At 31.7% G+C, this 20268-nt stretch overlaps 1 protein-coding gene across 3 annotated transcripts in view; it reads right to left on the bottom strand.

Moving 5' to 3' along the window:
• Positions 1–20268, bottom strand: part of LOC126881066 (zinc finger protein 271-like) — a 183526-nt gene that overhangs the window by 11117 nt on the left and 152141 nt on the right. The window lies entirely within an intron of this gene.

Raw genomic sequence — 20268 nt, 5'->3', positions numbered from 1 at the left:
TCTTTTTGCCTTACTGGTATTGTCCAAAATGCTGAATTAATATCCAAAACTGTATACCATTTGCAGTTTCGAGCCTTTACTATAATGTCTTCGATTCGTGGGAATGGTTGTGATTCCGGTACCAAAATTTTATTCAGTTCACGAAAATCAACACAGAGTCTCGATCGTCTTCCTTCATCTTTCTTATATGCCAAGGTCACTGGTGCAGCAAAAGGAGATTCAGATTCCTCTATCAATCCTGCTTCAAGTAACTTGGTTATCTGACTTTCAATTTCACGTTCATCAGGAATGGAACATCTATAAGGTTTCTTTGAAATATATTTATTTTCTAAGAGTTTAATGTGAGCTTCCTGATTTTTTACTTCTCCTACATCGTACTTGTGTTTTGCAAATATCGATAAGTTTTCATCCAAAATTTTAGAAATTTGTTTTATTTTAATGTTGTCTAGATGTTTTACTTTATCTAAATAGTCATAGGAATTTTCTTCGAAATGTCTTATCTGAACTTTATTGTTATCTAAAGTCTCGGTTGTACTATTATGACTATATCTTAAATTTTCCTCTAATATCTTAATATCTTCTATCTTATTTTCATCCACTCTTTGGAGAATATTCAAATTTTCATCTTGCAGCAAACGAAACTGTTTAATGGCATCTAATCCTAGCAATACGTCATAAGAAAAATTATCATTTTGAATCACAAAAGCATCTATTTCTTGTTCTATTTTATGGATTTTCATAGGTAACTTTATTTTATTATAACTTTTTTCCACACCACTAATTGTTCTAAATGTCTGTTCATTTTCCAACATATTATGTTTAACATCTTCAATAATCTTTGAATTTATCAGTGTTATATTAGATCCACTGTCATAAACTCCAGTAACTTTATTATTGTTTATTGTAACAGTTAATTTAATTAGTGGTGTATAATCTAGTTTTTTTGTTGTTCTTCCTCTTGCGCATTAACAGCAACTTCACCCACATCCGCTAGATTTACCCTTCTCGCCTCAGCGCTACGGGTTTTGTATCTGCAAATTTCAACTGGATGAAAACGTCCTGGGTACCCACGAGCCTCGCAGTTACTGCATGGTCGTTTTTCTATCGATTTTTTATTTCTACTTTCATTCAAACGAATATCAGTCTCATTAGTAACACTTAAAAATCTTCCTTGTCTTTTTTTGAATCTAGGAAATATTGATGTGTATCTACGTAGCTGATTCATAAGCTGTTCAGTAGTATTAATGGTCTCTTTGTCCAAGCGATCTTGAATGTCCAATGGCAGACCCACCACAATGTGATTTATGCGCGATTGATCTGACATAGATGGCTCAGTCTCTAACAACATCCTTTCTTTTTTTAGCGCATAGTCTAGAAAAGAACCGTTTATATACTTATAAGTATATGCTAGATATACTGTTCGCCAACTTTTATCGCCGTAAGTTTCTAAAAAAGAATTTTGCCATTCCAACCATGCTCCATGCATTGTTAATTTACATAAAGTTGAGCTATACCATTCTATAGCATTATGTTCCAGAAATAGACGTAATATTTGTATTTTAGCTTCATCTATTACTATTTCATGTCTTTCGCACTCATTTTCAAAATTACTCATCCACTGTCTAGCATTTTCTTTGCCTTGAAATTTATTTAAAACAAACTGACTTTGAATTTGAGAGATATCCAGCCCCCTGTTTACTTTTGTCTCGAGTTTATTACTTAATTTATCAATTAGTCTAATTAAATCTACTTTAGTTTTATCTGTTGCTTCTAATGAAACCGGAGTATTTATCAGCGTGCTATTCTCTACTAATTCCTCTAAATAACAATTTTTAAAAACAAAATTACAATCTTCATCTAAATACAAAGTAACAATCTCAGGATTTAATGTAATCGTGATGTTCCTATACTGACCTACTTTTGTCAAAGCTTTACTTGCCATTTTGACAGTACTACTTGTGTCAAATAAATCTTTATGATGTTTTAAATTTTGTAAATTTGTTGGAAAGAAATAAGTGATATCATCTGATAATAATCTAATTGTTGTTAATTTAACTACCTCTAAGCTATTTTCTTCACCAAGTTCCAAATGGATTCGTACCTTCTTTGTCGACATCTTCCTGTTTTCAAGGTGACCAAAAACCGATTTATAATGTAGAAACTCTGGAAACTCGGGACATAGACTAAACACCGTTTTTTCTCCTTAAAGAACAAAATTTATTAATTTTGAATACAATTATGACAAAATATTTACATACCTTAAAGAAAATCGGTTTTATAAGTCTTTAACATTCTAATCTTTAAATTAACAATAACAAATAATACATTAACAAGTTTAAACGAAAAAAATTAACAAATATGTAAGAAAATATTAAATTAGATTTTAAAATTGACGGAACAAGATTTCTGTCAATTTTGTGTCAGAATATTTATTATTCTTCTATTTCTTTATAAATAGCCTTTTAGACTTTTACATACCAGGTTTTCATTATTACATGTGTAATATGTATCCCGAGATATCTCGTTGACGGGTTTTTGGTTGGATAAATAAAACCTGTGAGCAAAAGGTTTTGTTGTATACCCTGCCTAGTACATTGCATATTCGTTTTTCATCTAAAAGCCATTCCCAGCAAACCAGGGGCGTCATTTGATAGGGTCAGGGGGGAATTTGCCCCCTCCCTGAAAATGACTGAAATTTACGAAAAATACATCAATTTTATCACTGTAGTGATTTATTTGTATTATGTTTGCATATTCGCCGTGTGCAAGAGCTTGGAGGGGTTACAAGAAACGATCGTGCGCGAATAGCGGAGAAATCTTGCAACTTTCTTAAATAATTCATTGCCAATTGAAATTGTCAAATTGACGTTTATTTCATATGTACTGTCAATGAAGAAGAAAAATTATATGTTGCTCCACAATATTGATATGATATTCAATTATTATATAAAAGTAAATTTAATTAATTGTATTTTGCTTGTAGTAGTGCATTTTAATAATTCATTTTATTTACTACATACACTTGTTTACCTTTTATTAACATAACTTTAATATTACTTTTTCTTCTTATAATTTTTTTGTTATGGCCTTGACAATTGTCTAGTAACCAGACCAATATGATTGACCAATATGATTGACCAATATAATTAAAAGTGCGAAAAAGTTTGCCGAACTATGAAACCAGGTGTCGCTTTTCCGAACTTGCACGGTCCCAATATAATGTATTGTATATATAATGCTTGCCCCCCCCCCCCAATCAAAATTTCAAATGACGCCCCTGCAGCAAACTAGACAACAAAAGTTTTTATGCTCCCTGTTGATGATCAAAAAGGATTTATTCAGAAGAGCTTACAGCTAGATTGTAGCGTAAAAAACAAGACATGTATAGGTATTTTTATTTTTATAATAATGAACACAGACAAGAGAAACTAAAAGTTAGTTACCGTATGATACGTCTTGAAGCAGGGCGTCACACAAAGTCCCATATCGCAATCAGGACAGTAGTACCTTGATTCGCGCCTCTTTCCGGATACTTCCTTAGCCTTACTGCATACAACACACACTCTAGTTGGATGTCGACAAATGTCAACAACTTCTGGGAAATGTCGACCGGTAAGTCTAGTGGGTTTGGAAGCGTTAAAGGTCTTCCTCTTGACACACCTCTATCTTTGTAGCAAACCTCAATCAGTTGCGTTATCAAACGCATTCGAACTTCTAAATGCATTCCTAGCCCTCCGCTTTTCTTGTACAGTACAAAAGCATTTCACTCAGCATGTCCGAGAAGGTGGAAGAATATTTTTTTGTAATACCTCTTTTCACGCTTCCTGGTTAGGCCGATGCCACATTATGCGTTTTGACCGGATGCGGTGAAAACGCATCCGTTTCCAACGCAACCGGACCGACCTGTCACACTATGCGTTTAGTGTGGTGCAGTTTGTAAGCGCGTACCGATGACAAAACGCATCCGTTTCCAACGCAACCGGACTGATCTGTCACACTATGCGTTTTCACCGGATGCGGCGGAAACGCATCCGGCCAAAACGCATAATCTGACATCGGCCTTATAGGGTAATCAGCAAGATGTTGGTCGACACTGTCGACGCCGTCGCGTCGTACGCAAGCGATGAAAAATAATGTTTCTCGGTTAGCAGGTACCTATATGAAACAAATCCTCGACCGTTCGACCTGTCCATAGTGTTCACTGTCTAATATTACACAGCCAGGACTTGTAACAACTACTCCGTTTAAATTCGTTCAAATTCCGAAAGCTAACTCGAAAGAACGAAATAAATCGCTTAAATTCCCACTAAATGTTAAAGCAGTTGCTTCGAAAGTTTAAGTAGCTACTGTCCCAATCCCACTAACGGAGATGGAACTTAAGGGAGAAGTGGTCTTATTATTCTAACGTTAGTTGACAAAACTTTAATGTATTCTGAAAACTGTTTTAAATAACAAAACGTTGGATATTTTAGAGTAGAAACAAATTTAATAATATATTAGGGGAGTCAATATAGATTTTGACTTACGAAAAAATCAAACTAGATAGAACTTTTTGTAATTTGATTAAGAAATGTTTGATAAACGACAAATTTATCAAAAAGTTCTACTCCAGAAGTGAGTGCGTTATTTTTTATTAAACAAATGAACTGCGAAATTAGTTGTTTTTTTTTAATAACTCCGAAAATATAAATCTTAGAAAAAACTGACTAGACCATTGAAAAATTCAGAAAATATTACAAAAAAAACCTCAAATATAGATTTTTCTAAAAATTAAATCTATAGCTTCTATAATTTTTAATTTATAGCCCTTAAGGTCGCCCTTCTCACAAACATTGGCGCACTGTAAACTAGCGTTCGGCGAAGTGCACGGTTGAGTTATTTCAATATAATTCTTCAACTAATGGATCAAATGAAATTTTACAAATTGGAAAATTTAGAAGAACATTTATGGTTATAATAAAAATAAATTAAATGTATGGGCATAAGTACTGTATGGGCGGAAAATGACACTTACATGAATTTTATTTAAAAATGATTTAAAACTGTGTAACTAATACAATTTTAGCTATAAACTCTCAAATTTGCACAATTTACCTTTCAAACATCTTTATAAATAATGTTTCATTCAAAAAAAATCTCAAACATTTAATTCAAATCATCAAATGATACGACGCGACGTCTCAAAAAATGTAATTTTTGAAAACTTCGTAGTTTTACAGAATTACTACCACTTTAAGACGGTATTACTCAAATTTGAACAAATCTATTACAATTTTGTAGGTGTTTATTAAAGATTATTAAAGATTATGGTGTAGTCTTTAAAATGTATAATTATTTTACTTTAGAAATTAAACAAACAATTTCTATTTGAGAAAATTAAGAAAGATAAAAAATGTAATACCAAAACCGAAAATTACCAGCTAAAAAAATTTTTATACAAACTGATCAAAACTTTTTTCTGTAAAACTTACCTAAAATACATTTAATAATAAGCTTTAACAATAATAAATGTTCAACAAAAAAAATTTTTGAGCTCTTATAAAGTATGTCTGCGTAACTTGGAACCTATTGATAACTTTTTTTATTATCCACAGAGAACCAGTTCTCACCAGTGGCGCACAACACCCCTACAAGCGACACTATATATACACGAAATTTTCGATTTTCTAAACCTAACCGAATTGAAAATTGGGCCACATCCCATCTTAAAGAATAGGAAAAGACTCGTCCATCCATATGTCATATCTCCATTTTGGTCCAAGGGTGTGGATTTTACGGCCCTTCCCATTTAGAGTCTGTTTTTCGTTCTCGTCCCCAAAACTCCCAAAAATTTCAAAAACTTAAGCCCGACCTTTGCGGCTTCTGATAGCACAGATCATTACCTTTCCAACGCATGTTTAATTTTGAAAATCGGTTATACCATTCAAAAGTTATCGAGCTCAGAAGTATGACTCAATTTTTATTTAAAAAAGGGAAAATGTTTGTGGATATGTATGTATGTATGTATGTATGTATGTGTGTGGAAAAGTTACACCGATCTGAATTTTTTTTCTGTGTTTCAAGAGGGTGTGAGGGCCGATTCAGAACCGGTCTAATTTTTGACTTCTGACTACCGGTAAGCCAGCTAGAGGACTAGATAGATACAAAATAGCATATTTTTTGGGCGTATATATCTTGGGTTCAAGGAGAGACAGGAAAACCGCAAATACACCAAATTAATAGGGATGAGTTAAGATTTCAAACGGTGCTTAAGCGATCAACCTGAGACATACACACTGCTCACCATAGCCGAAAAACTGAAAAATTAAACGTTGAAAATTTTGGTTTTTCGACAATTACTCAAAATTTCAACCTACGAATTGCGCCAATAACTGAGCGTTTGTAGGAGGACTCAGGACGCGTCTAACGGTGTATATCTCATATCTGGGAAAATTCGAATTTTTTAGTTATAGGCTTCATAAGTATAATCAAATCTATTTCTTATGGGAAAAACCGTTTTTCAAGCTCAATAATTCCTGTAATACGTTCAGTTATCATACTTGATCTTGGATGCATCAGATACTACTTGTCAATACGTTTTAAACTCATATTTAGTGATCAACATCAGTTCAGCCGTTCAGAAGTTATAGAGCTCCAAAAGTATAATTAGTCCAGGAACTGAAACTTTTCACTTCGCAATTTTTACAGAATGGATCGATTTGCTTGAAAATTTGAGAATAAGTAGTGGAGAGTCTAAGGATCAAAATCTGTATGATTCCGAAAGACGCTTTTACCATGGGGTGGTTGCCACCCCGTCTCGATGGTGGAAATTTTTTATTATATTTTGACCGCAAATGTTGGTAAAAACATTAATTGTAAGCAAAAAATGTTTTATATTTTTTTGATAAAATTAATAGTTTTCGATTTATTGGTTATCGAAATTTAGTTTATATCGAAAAAATCAATGTTATTAATCAATCATGGTTTACGTACTTGTAGTGGTTACGATGCTGGTTTGATTGGGCAATCCGAGTTCATTTGCCGGCCATAATTACATAATTATTAGGATGGCTGGGATATGAACTCGGATTGTCTTATCACTGGTGTCGTAAGTTCTAGATCATTTGGGAGAGATTGCGACCAAGGTTCTCGTTCTCAAAACTACCAAAAATTTCAAAAATATTAGTTCGACCTTTGCGGCTTCTGCTAGTACTGATCATTACCTTTCCAACGCACATCTAATTTTGAAAATTACCAGAGAACGACAGTTCTCGCCAGTGGCGCACAACCCCTACATGCGACACTATATAATATTATACAGAGAGAGTCTGTAATTTGGAATAAATTCAATATCTCAAATACTAACTGTTTTTTTTGAAAAATGCTCAAACCCGTCGATTAGTATTTCAAATTGCCCTTTTTTACGTTTAATAATAATATATACAGGGTGTCCCAATTTAGAGATATGACGTCATCATTGATTTTCTTAAATGACAACACTGTCATTTTGATAGCTATTTTGATAGGGTGTATAAAGTTATACACAACTGCAAAATATCAAATTCTTGTTCTCTACCATTTACAAGATAATAGAAAATAACAAAGTTATGTCGGTAATTTGGAATAAATTCAATAATTATAATACTAATCGTTTTTTTGAAAAATGCTCAGACCAGTCGATTAGTATTTCAAATTGTCATTTTCGACATGCAATAATAATGTATACAGGGTGTTCCAATTTAGAGATATGACGTCATCGTTGATTTTCTTAAATGGCAACACTGTCATTTTGATAGCTATTTTGATAGGGTGTGTAAAGTTATACACAACTACAAAATTTCAAATTTTTATTCCCTACCATTTACAAGATAATAAAAAATAACAAAGTTATGAAAAACAATAATTAAATAACAATTTAATTTAATTATTTCAAATAAGCAAATACTCATAACCTTGCCCATTGACAATTTGACAATAATTGAGAGAAACGTTAAGAGTATTTGCTTAAGGTGGTATGACACAATGTTAAAATTTATATAGTTTTTAGGTACAGTTACCGTCACTATTTCAAAACCAATCTTCAACTTAGGGGTATGTACGTGAACTGTAGACTTTCTATTTTAATAGTATCTAGTTAAAATTTCCAAAGAAAGCAGTATATTTTTTATAACTGTACATAAAGGAGTCCATGTCATAACTTACTTAGTAACTTGCTATAAAAATTCGTTTTGCATAATAATTTTTGAACTTGGGTGGAAAATAACTACCAGAAACGATTAACTATGCAAAAAGCTTTATTTTAAACAAAATTTCATTGTCCATACTGCCATAATTTTTAAATTAACTGTACCTAAAAGTAAAAATTTTAGTTAAAAGCTGCAATCTGGGGATTTTGTTGAAATTACAGCAATAAGTTGGCATTTTTCTAGTGATAAATTAGTTCCGCTGTCACTTAATAGATGAGAAGATGAGTTCACGTGTCATTTAGTAGATGGCAGCAGTGATGTATTAAATGGAGACAGATGCGCGTTTGCCGGATTTTAAGAAAATCTACAAACAATTGAAAACGAGTTTTGTAACCACAGAAATACGATGAATCACGCGGTTTTGTTTAGAAAAGTGGCCCCACCCCCTCCCAGTACGCATTTTGGACCTTGTTTGACTTTCACTTTCAATCATGATTGTATAACGTCACAGTGTCTTAACAATACAAATATACATTTTTTATGCTTGAAACCGTGACGTTATACGAATGGTTGAAAGTTACACGAGGTTCAAAATGACTCAAAGTGTTTACTGGGGGATTATACTAGTTTTGACATAATACATAAATAACATAAGTAAGCTCTAGTATGTTATGTGGGGCGGATCTAAAAACAATTTCAGTTTTATTCACTTTCTGGCAAATTTAATTTTTATAGGGCCGCAAATAATGCATTGTTCGGATACAATTAGCGTCTCTTTGTAAAGACGATGACGTCGACATTTTTACACACATTACACATGCCAATGGCCATTAGTATTTGTTGAGGCATTATCCTAATAAAAAAATTGTAGACAAAACAATATTGTATAATCATTGATTAATTTATGTCAAATATTTCCGTAAGTGAAAAAAAATATTGAAATTTACTGGAGTAATAATTAGATAAACCGATATGCAGACGATACAGTTGTGGTTGCTAGCAGTATCGACAGGCCTGTCATACCCGGGTACCTACAAAGAGCGAGTGAAAAAAGAGATTTTAACCATCAACATAAATAAAACAAAAATGGACACTGGTGAGCAAAACTCAAAAACCTGCCAGACAATTGAAAATAAAAAACCAATTCAACACGTAGAAGTATATGTATACCTTGGAACAGTCGTCAACTAGAAATGGGATCAAACAACCGAAATACGATGTAGAATTGAAAAGGCCAGAGCTACATTTAACATGAGAAATATATTCAATCATTGCGACATATCTGTCCCACTAAAAATACGGCTGCTAAAATGCTATGTATTTCCAGTCTTGTTGTATGGAGCAGAGACCTGGACAATAACGGAAACATTATCGAAAAGGCTAGAGGTATTCGAAATGTGGGTGTACCGACTTATCCTCAAAATGTCCTGGACGACTCACACTACCAACGTAGAGGTATTGCGCTGAGGAGAAAACAAAAATGAGAAATCTGTTTCACAATAGAAACGGAAACCTGAATACCTCGATCATATTATGAGACATGATAAATATCGTATACTGCCACTGACAATATAGAGTAAAATAGAGAGCAAACGTGGACCCAGAAGAAGAAGACACTCATGGCTTCAAAACTTACGCCAATGGTTTGGACTAACGTGCCAATGTCCGCAACGGACGAGGCACATGAAGAAGAAGAAGAAGAATTTAAAATGAGATATTCTTCTTCTCACGGTGCTTATTCGTTCCGAATGTTGGCGATCAGCATGGCTATCCTAACTTTGCATGCTGCTATTCGGAATAGTCTGTTTGTCGATGTAGTTATTGAACCAGTTTCTCAGATATATTCTTCTTCTCCCTGGTCCTCTCTTCCCAATACCTTGCCCTGAAGAATGAGTAGCGGCAATCTCTATTCATTCCTCATAACATGGCCAAGATATTCTACTTTGCGCTCTTTGATAATAATGTGTGTTAATAATCTCGCATTCCTTGCCCATTCTACGTAAGACCTCAACATTAGTCACACGACCCATCCACGAAATTCTTAAAATGCGACTGTAATACCACATCTTGAATGCCTTCAGTTTTCTTAAAGAAGTTTCGGAAAGAGTCCAGGCTTCTACTCAGTATAATAATCTAGAAAATACATAGGATCTGATAATAGAAATTTTGTTAACAAGTGGTAAATGTGACTTCTGAAACGAGACTTCATCATTATGAACGCTGATCTCGCTTTTCCTATGCGTTGTTTTATTTCACTAGAGTGGTCTCATTGACTGTTTATGTAGGTACCAAGGTATGTGTAGCTGTCCACTCTGTCAATTGGTTGTTGGTTAACCAAAAGCCGTGTATGTAATATTTTATATTTCGCTCTTAATGACTACCATTACTTTCTTTTTTTTTCGTATTGAAATTCCATGTTCACTACTTATGTCTTATATGCGCGACATTATTCTTTGCAAATCATCTAGGCTATCTGCAAAAACTACTGCGTCGTCGGCATATCTAATGTTGTTTAGATCTATCATCTAATCCAGTTTCCTCCAAGATAATTTATGAGTATGTGCAGCTTATCATGTTGTACTCTATCAAATGCCTTTTTGTAGTCGATAAAACAAATAATATATAGCACTTAGACAGTCAATAGAGCCTCTCGGGTTCCTAAGGGCAAGGCATTGCGGAATCAAATCTTTGTCCGTGATACTTGTTCTTCGCATTTTTTATATAGGTATTCTGCAGTATATTACTTTTAAAAATGTTTTAAGTAAGTGGTTCATTAGGCTAATTATTATTCTGCCTCGCATGTTGAAATGAGAAATGAAATGAAAATGTGAAATTTTCCGAGGAAAAAACTTTCCCTGTTGAAAAAACATTCAATATGAAAAAAGTTATTGTAGTGACTCTGTTTTTCAATTGACTTACGTATTTTACATTTATTAAAAATACTAATTTTATACTCGATCTTTATTCTGAGAATTAGCATAATTCTTTTTTGGTCCTTTAGATAGGCACTTACTTGTATTTCAAATAATTGCAAATTTCTTTAGTTTGAAATAAATCCTTTTGAGCAGGTAAAGAATTACGAATTGCCGTATAATACAATATTAAATAATAAACTATATCCAAATGAATGAACGTTTAGTATCTATTAATGAGAATTTACCCTAGGCAGGTAAAGAAAGGATTAACAACTGTCGTCTGTAAATACAAAGTACGATTAAGATCGAGATGTGCCGAGCCTAAGTTGCAATACATGGCATCAATGCGGTGTCGTTCAGAGAACTAAATTTAATAATAAAATATATGTACGTGCTGCCATCTATTCAAAGAACTGTTAAACGTTAGTTTAAAAATTGGCCACCTATTTTGACCATAGCGTACTAATACCCCCTTAATTAAAATAGTTAAATTTAATTATTATTTGATTATGTTTTTCATAACTTTGTATTTTTTATTATCTTGTAAATGGTAGGGAATAAAAATTTGAAATTTTGCAGTTGTGTATAACTTTACACACCCTATCAAAATAGCTATAAAAATGACAGTATGGCCATTTAAGAAAATTAACGATGACGTCATATCTCTAAATTGAGACACCGTGTATACATTATTATTGTATGTCAAATATGATAAATTGAAATACTAATCGACGGGTCTGAGCATTTTTCAAAAAAACAATTAGTATTTTAATTATTGAATTTATTCCAAATTACAGACATACTTTTTTATTTTCTATTATCTTGTAAATGGCAGAGAATAAAAATTTGATATTTTGCAGTTGTGTATAACTTTACACACCCTATCAAAATAGCTATCAAAATGACAGTGTTGCCATTTAATAAAATGAACGATGACGTCATATCTCTAAATTGGGACACCCTGTATACATTATTATTGTATGTCAAAAAGGACAATTTGAATTACTAATCGACGGGTCTGAGCATTTTTCAAAAAAATAATTATTATTTGAGATATTGAATTTATTCCAAATTACAGACTCTCTCTGTATACACGAAATTTTCGATTTTCTAAACCTGACTGAATTGAAAATTGAGCCAAATCCCATCTTAAAGTTTAGGAAAAGACTCCTAGATCCATATATTACTTCTTCATTTTGGTCCAAGGCTGTGGATTTTACGGCTTTTCCTATTTAGGGTCTGTTTTTCGTTCTCGTCCCCAAAACTCCCAAAAATTTCAAAAACTTTCCAACGCATGTTTAATTTTGAAAATCGGTTATACCGTTTAAAAGTTAGCGAGCTCAGAATTAGAACTCAATTTTTATTTAAAAAGGGGAAAATGTTTGTGGATATGTACATATGTATGTATGTATGTATGTATGTATGTATGTATGTATGTATGTATGTATGTATGTATGTGGAAAAGTTACACCGATCTGAATTTTTTTTCTGTGTTTCAAGAGGGTGTGAGGGCCGATTCAGAACCGGTGTAATTTTTGACTTCTGACTACCCGTAAGCCAGCTATAGGGCTAGGTAGATACAAAATGGCAAATTTTTTGGGCGTATATATCTTAGGTTCAAGGAGAGACAGGAAAATCGCAAATAAACCACATCAATAGGGTTGAGTTAGGTTTTCAAACGTTGCCTAAGCGATCAAGCTCAGACGTACACACGGCTCAGTATAGCCAAAAAATTGAAAAACTAAACTTTGAAAATTTTGGTTTTTCGACAATTTCTCAAAATTTCAACCTACGAATTGCGCCAATAACTGAGCGTTTGCAGAAGGACTCTAGGCTAATCTAACGTTGTTTACCTCATATCCGGGAAAATTAGAAATATTAAGTTATACGCTTCATAAGTATGATCAAATCTATTTCCTATGGGGAAAAACAGTTCAAGCTCAATAATTTCTATAATAACTTTAGTTTTCATACTTGAACTCAGATGCATCAGATACTACTTGTCAATACGTTTCAAACTCATGTTTAGTGATCAAAATCGGTTAAGCCGTTTAGAAGTCTTAAGTTAGAAATGTATAATCCAATTAACTATTATTCCCGAAATGGTTTATGTAGTTGTAGTGGTTACGACGCTAAATTTGATCTGTAACGGATAATCTGAGTTCATTTACCGGCCATCCCAATATTTTTATTTATTCTATTTCGACTAGAAAAAAAATCTAGTATACATTCGATGGTCACTAGATCATTTGGGAGATAATGCGACAAAGGTGACTATTTATAAAGCTTGACGTGTAATCGAGAAAAATTGCATTCAACTTCATACATTTAATTTGTATATAACTTGAAAAACTCCTGATACAAGAATAAAAAACCGCTAAACGCCGTAAAAATGAGTGGCGCATACAATATTCCAGCTACAAAAGATCTGATATGAAAATTACGTGGCGCGAAAATGTATTTTCATTTTGATGCAAAACAAAATTCTAGTTTTATTTTAAAAGGTTTTTCCATAATATTTGCCAAATTTGAAGTAAACGCGCCACAAAAGAGTAAATTTGATACAGTTTGAATTTTGAAACTCTTTTGTGGCGCGTTTACTTCAAATTTAGCAAATATTATGGAAAAATCTTTTAAAATAAAACTAGAATTTTGTTTTGCATCAAAATGAAAATACATTTTCGCGCCACGTAATTTTCATATCAGATCTTTTGTAGCTGGAATATTGTATGCGCCACTCATTTTTACGGCGTTTAGCGGTTTTTTATTCTTGTCAATTTTACGAAAAAAAAGTTATTCTTTATAAAATACTCTATATTATATTTATAGAATCTAAGATGCAATCATCAAATATCAATTTTAATAATTTTTTACGGGGTATGTCAACAAATATGAATTTCACTCAAGAGTAAAGTACCTTTCTATTTCACAATATCAAAAATTGTTATTTAGAGAAGTTGTTTGGAATTAAAAACTATGTTTCAATGTTCAACTACATCCTTTTATTTGAAATATTGTGTACATACCTCGTATAAAATTGAAAAAGTTTTGGTTATATCTTAGACTACAGACCAAATAGAGTATTTTATGAAGAATAAATTTTTTCGTAAAATTGATACAGTAAAACCTCCGTTAACCGAAATAATTGGGGGAGGGGGGGGGGCGTTTCTTTAACAAGAACTCCGGTTAAAAATAACATTGCTTTTTGTATTCTTCTTGTATAAAATCATAGTATTCTTGGTCAAAGTTAGTATTAAAAATACCATGAGGTAATTTCGCAATATGCTATATACCTATTTAACCTTTAACTACCCGCGCATCAAGTTATAACATAACTACACGCGTGGCGTACTTTATACGCCACAAGAAAATACACTTAAAAACAGCGGATTTGTTTTTTTTTTTTGAAAAAATACATTTAGTTGTTTGTTATAAACCTTATTCGGCATCAGTGAATACTTGGAGTTCCTTCTCAGTTAGCCAATTGGGATTTATAACTGGAATCATGGAATAACTGGATTCCATGATAAATAAAATTACTAATAAAATTTTTTTTGAAATGTGATTTTTTACAGGAGAAAAAGTATTGTTTATAAAGAAAAATATATTTTGTGCCATAATGACTAAAAAACAATTGAAATATGTACTCATATTACGACTTATATCAATATAATCGTGGCGTATATTGTCCACCACCGGAAACAACAAATAATAAACTATAAATTACGATCTTCCCAGAATGCCGATTATAACGAAACTAAAACCAAATTGTAAAGCACATTCCAGTGATAGGTTAGAGAGATAAATAAGGTCAAAAATTTAATTTTTAAATATATTTGCAGTAGAATTCGTATATCTGGCGTACAAAATACGCCAGCGCGTGTAGTTAAAGGTTAATTGCGTTTTTTAGTTGTGTGACAGCAATGTTGATGATGACAAATTAACATCAAATTGTTTCCGTTTTGCAATAAAAAATTACTTTTTATTGACGAAATTATTGAAATTGTTAGCCATTTCGGTTAAACGATGTTTCGGTTAAAAAGGCTTCGGTTAACGGAGGTTTTACTGTAATAAAATAGTTATCACAATTGTAATAAAATGATGAAGGGTATCCGTAATTTGAGAAAAAAAATTATTCAATTAGAAGGATGTAATTGTATATTAAAACATAGTTTTTAATTCCGAACAACTTTTCATAATAACAATTTTTGATATTCTAGAATAAAAAGGTACTTTTTACTCTTTAACGAAATTTATATTTTTGACATACCTCGTATGAAATTGATAAAATGTGATATCTGATGAAATTGATAAAATGATTTTTAGATGTTACACTATGCAGAGCATTTTATGAAGAATACATTTTTTTCGTAAAACTGATAATAAAAAAGTTCCCCATATGGTTGCTAGCTACGCATATATTTTGTATAACAGCTTCTGTGTAAGAATTTTCAAATTGTAATGCCATATTCGGATTCAGTATAATCAAAAACAAAATAGTAAATCAAAAATTTGATTCAACGACATTTTTAAAATCATTTTATACAAAACAATTGTTATTGTTTAAACAATTCATAAACAATTAGCAGCAAAATTTGTGAGTAGAACTTTTTACTTTAACATAATATACAAGGTGTCCCAAAAGGCTTCTGTATAAGAATTTTCAAATTGTAATGCCATATTCGGATTCAGCATAATCAAAAACAAAATAGTAAATCAAAAATTTGATTCAACGACATTTTTAAAATCATTTTATACAAAACAATTGTTATTGTTTAAACAATTAATAAACAATTAGCAGCAAAATCTGTGAGTAGAAATTTTTACTTTAACATAATATACAAGGTGTCCCAAAAGTAGTGGAACGGTCGAATATTTCGCGAACTAAACATCGGATCGAAAAACTGAAAAATACGTCTTCAATCATTTTAAAAAATCTATCCAATGACATCAAACACTAACCCCCACTACACCCTCTGGAGGTGGGGTGGGGGGTAACTTTAAAATCTTAAATGGAAACCCCCAGTTTTTCTTGCAGATTTTAATTCGTTACGTAAAAGTAAGCAACTTTTATTCAAGACATTTTTTCGAACTGTGGATAGGTGGCGCTATAATTGGGAAAAACGATTTATCCTGATACCATAGGTAAATTATAGAAACGGTCTAGTATCTCACGAAATGCACTTCCAAATGAGAAACTAAAAAACAGATTTTTAATCTTTTTCGAAAACCTTTCGAATAACATCAAACGTGACCCTCCAACCCACCCCCTGGAGGTGGGGTGGGGGGTAACTTTAAAATCTTAAATAGCAACCATCACTTTTTATTACAGATTCGGATCCGTCATTAAAAATTAAACAACATATTTATTCGAAACATTTTTTAGAATTGTTAATAGATGGCGCTTTAGTTGGAACAATACGATTTATTAGCGCCATCTATCAAAAATTCAAAAAAATGTTTTGAATAAATGTTGCTTAGTTTTTTATGACGAATCCGAATCTGCAATAAAAAGTGGGGGTATTTAAAATCTATTTAAGATTTTAAAGTTACCCCTCACCCCACCTCCAAGGGGTGGGTTGGAGGGTCATGTTTGGTGTTATTCGATATATTTTTGAAAAAGATTAAAAATCTGTTTTTTTGGTTTCTCATTTGGAAGTGTATTTCGTGAGATATTAGACCGTTTCTATAATTTACCTATGGTATCAGGATAAATCGTTTTTCCGAATTATAGCGCCATCTATCCACAGTTCGAAAAAATGTCTTGAATAAAAGTTGCCTACTTTTACGTAACGAATCCAAATTTGCAAGAAAAACTGGGGGTTTCCATTTGAGATTTTAAAGTTACCCCCCACCCCACCTCCAGGGGGTGTAGTGGGGATTGGTGTTTGGTGTCATTGGATAGATTTTTGAAAATGATTGAACACGTATTTTTCAGTTTTTCGATGTGATGTTTAGTTCGCGAAATATTCGACCGTTCCACTACTTTTGGGACACCCTATATAATAAACTAACAAAAAAAGTTTTACAAAAATACAGGGTGAATCACCACTAACGGGACGGAAGATTACAGCGAAATGGTAAAAGATTTGAAAAAAATTTTAAATTAGTAGTTTGTAAATTAATAAAATCTACATTTTAAAATTATTTTGAAATATACAGGGTGTCCCAATAAATAGCTGCGTATCAAAGTTATATTTTTTCTTATGGAACACCCTATATTTTATTGCATTTTTAATTGTCCGCAAAAAATAAGGTATAGTTTCGTAAGGCTTCCCTATACCTATGTACAGAGTGTTCTGAGTTATGTTGACTTTTCTTAAAATGTAAAGTTTTAAAAGAAGGTTTATTCACAAGTTATTCAAGAAACTATAAAAAATTACTTTTACATCTAAATATTTGGATATTGGTTTAATGTATTTCATGATTATTTATTACACATTTATTGACAGGGTGTTCAAAATTTATAGTTTCATTATTGGTTTATTCAATGTGTCATATGATTATTTTAAACGTAACACCATGTATAATAATAAATAATTATACTAAACAAGTTTACCTCTTTCGAATGGTATATGGATGTCCTATACCTAGGTCTCATAGTTTTTGCGTAATTTACAATTATTTAAATTCTTAATCTGTAAATCGATTTTAAAACAAAAGATGTAGTTAATTAATGACATTGTATGACATTGTCACCTTATGACAGTACGGTCTGGTAATTATTTTATAATTAATGTATTCCATGATTGATTATTACTAGAGAGCGGAATATATGCAACACAACATTACCAAAATATGCGCATATATATGCATTACTTTTACTACAAATATGCAGGTATTTTTTCTAAATTTGTCTAAATATGCAAATGCATATTAAAAATACTCAAAAATAAACAATATATTAAGTCGTAAGATCTTCAGAAAAGTTGCCTTCAAAAATACGTACAACTTTCCTCAAACAATCGAAGCCCTCATTTTTTTCTAAAACATTTTTTAATTTATTTCTAATTGTAATCCCTGTGTTTCCGGGAATTTTGTGACAATGAGCAGAAAAAGTGTTAACAAGATTAACCGAATCACTTAATTGTAAATTCCTTTGTTCTAATGACTTTATTAGATCTGGTAAAAAACTAAAATTAACTTTTATGAACATAAGTTCTTTAGCAATTTGTACGTTACTTAAAGAACAAAGTACGTTACTTAAGCTGAAGAACAAAAGCGGAATTGTCTACAATTTGATGGATTTTTGTATTTTGATGCTTCTTTCTATGTCCGTCTTTATAGAAGTAAAAGCGAATTTGTCGAATAAAAACACTCTTTCCAGAAAAATTTCTTTTGTGGGACATGATGCTTTTGTTTGTCAGTTCCTCATTTAAAAAATGAAATGTGAAAATGAATGTAACTTACGATTTTGGACCAGGCCTTGCAAAATACTTTGTCTCCACTTAGCTTTAACTCGGGAAAACACTTTATCCAAGCACTTTTTTGAATGGTAGACATATTTAAATTTAATATATACCAATCACTTCAAAAACACTAAATACGATACAACGTTTACTTTAAACAAATGTTGGCCGGAAACTGACAAAATAATTATTAGACCCTTAAAAGCAGGTAGGTACCTACGACTTGCTACGCTAATAAAATAATATTTTTCTGGGAACACCCATAATTGTTAAATTCAGGTAGTAATGGGAAAGTCCAAATGAGCGACAGATAGATAAATAACGAGCTCGTTCATATCGAAGTTATAAAATTCCAACTAAGAGAGGAAAATTTTAAACTTTTATATAATTTATTTTTAAAATATGCAAAATAAATCGTGTTTAGCTTAAACATGCAATGTTGTGTTTGTTGTCTGAAAATATGCAATATATGCATCTATATGCACTTTGCATATATTCCGCTCTTTAATTATTACACATTTATTTTCAGGGTGTTCAAAATTTACAGTTTTATTATTGGAATATTTAAAGTGTCATATGATGCGTATTCTAAATAAAACACCATGTATATTAATAAATTATTATACTAAGCACAGGTTCCTCTTTCGAATTGTATAGAGATATTCTATAACTAGGAGTCATAGTTTTTGCGTAATTTACAATTTTCTTAAACGGTAAATTGATTTTAAAAATAATATTTATAGTCACTCTCGATTTTTAAACTGTAATCTTAAAAAATTAAACTTAAAAAATAAACTGTAAAATTATGTCTATTTACTAGACCATTATTATGAAAAGTAGGTATATTGGTCTGTATACAATACATTAAAAAAATCAGGATCTTCTATAAAGTCTAAAGTCCATAAACAATAAGTTAAATATTTATCATAAATCCTGTTTGGTCTAATACTGGTGTAGTTGAGTTTTATACGGATAATAGTGGTTTCTCTTAAGTATTCTAACAGTCGTTTGACTGATTTACAATTCACCCAAAATTTTTCCTTTACTAGTATTTGGGTTTTCCGTAACAGAAAGCAGGACATCAAGCTCCTTGACGTCATCACAAATAACTGGTTTGTTTTTATTTAACTTTCCGTATGCAACATTACCAGTAGCACGGAATTTATTGAAAACTATCAAAAACGTCCTTTTTTGGGTGTCTTATATCAGGATACTTTTGAGGGTAAACTTAAGAAGGTAAGATACAATTTTGCAAACACTCCCCAACGCAAAGTACCATGTCTACTCTTTCGTAGATAACGTGATTATTCATTTTTAGGAACAATTAAATTTGAATATCATACACGTATGTTTATATTTTTGATAATTACCAGACCGTACTGTCATAAAATGACGATGTCATACAATGAGATACATGTTTTGTTTTAAACTCGATTTACAGATTAAGAATTTAAATAATTGTAAATTACGCAAAAACTATCAGACCTAGGTATAGGACATTCACATACCATTCAAAAGAGGTGACTCTGTTTAGTATAATGGTGTACTAATATACATGGTGTTCCATTTAAAATAAGCATCATGTGACACATTGAATAATCCAATAATGAAACTGTAAATGTTGAACACCCTGTAAATAATTGTGTAATAATTAATCATGGAATACATTCAATCAATATCCAACTATTTAGATGTGAATGTATTTTTTTTTCATAATTTCTTAAATAACTTAAGAATAAGCTTTCTTTTAAAACTTTACATTTTAAGAAAAGTCATCAT

The sequence above is a fragment of the Diabrotica virgifera genome, chromosome 1, assembly GCF_917563875.1.
Source record: "Diabrotica virgifera virgifera chromosome 1, PGI_DIABVI_V3a".
Taxonomy (NCBI): domain Eukaryota; kingdom Metazoa; phylum Arthropoda; class Insecta; order Coleoptera; family Chrysomelidae; genus Diabrotica; species Diabrotica virgifera.
This window is presented reverse-complemented; position numbering and strand designations above follow the sequence as displayed.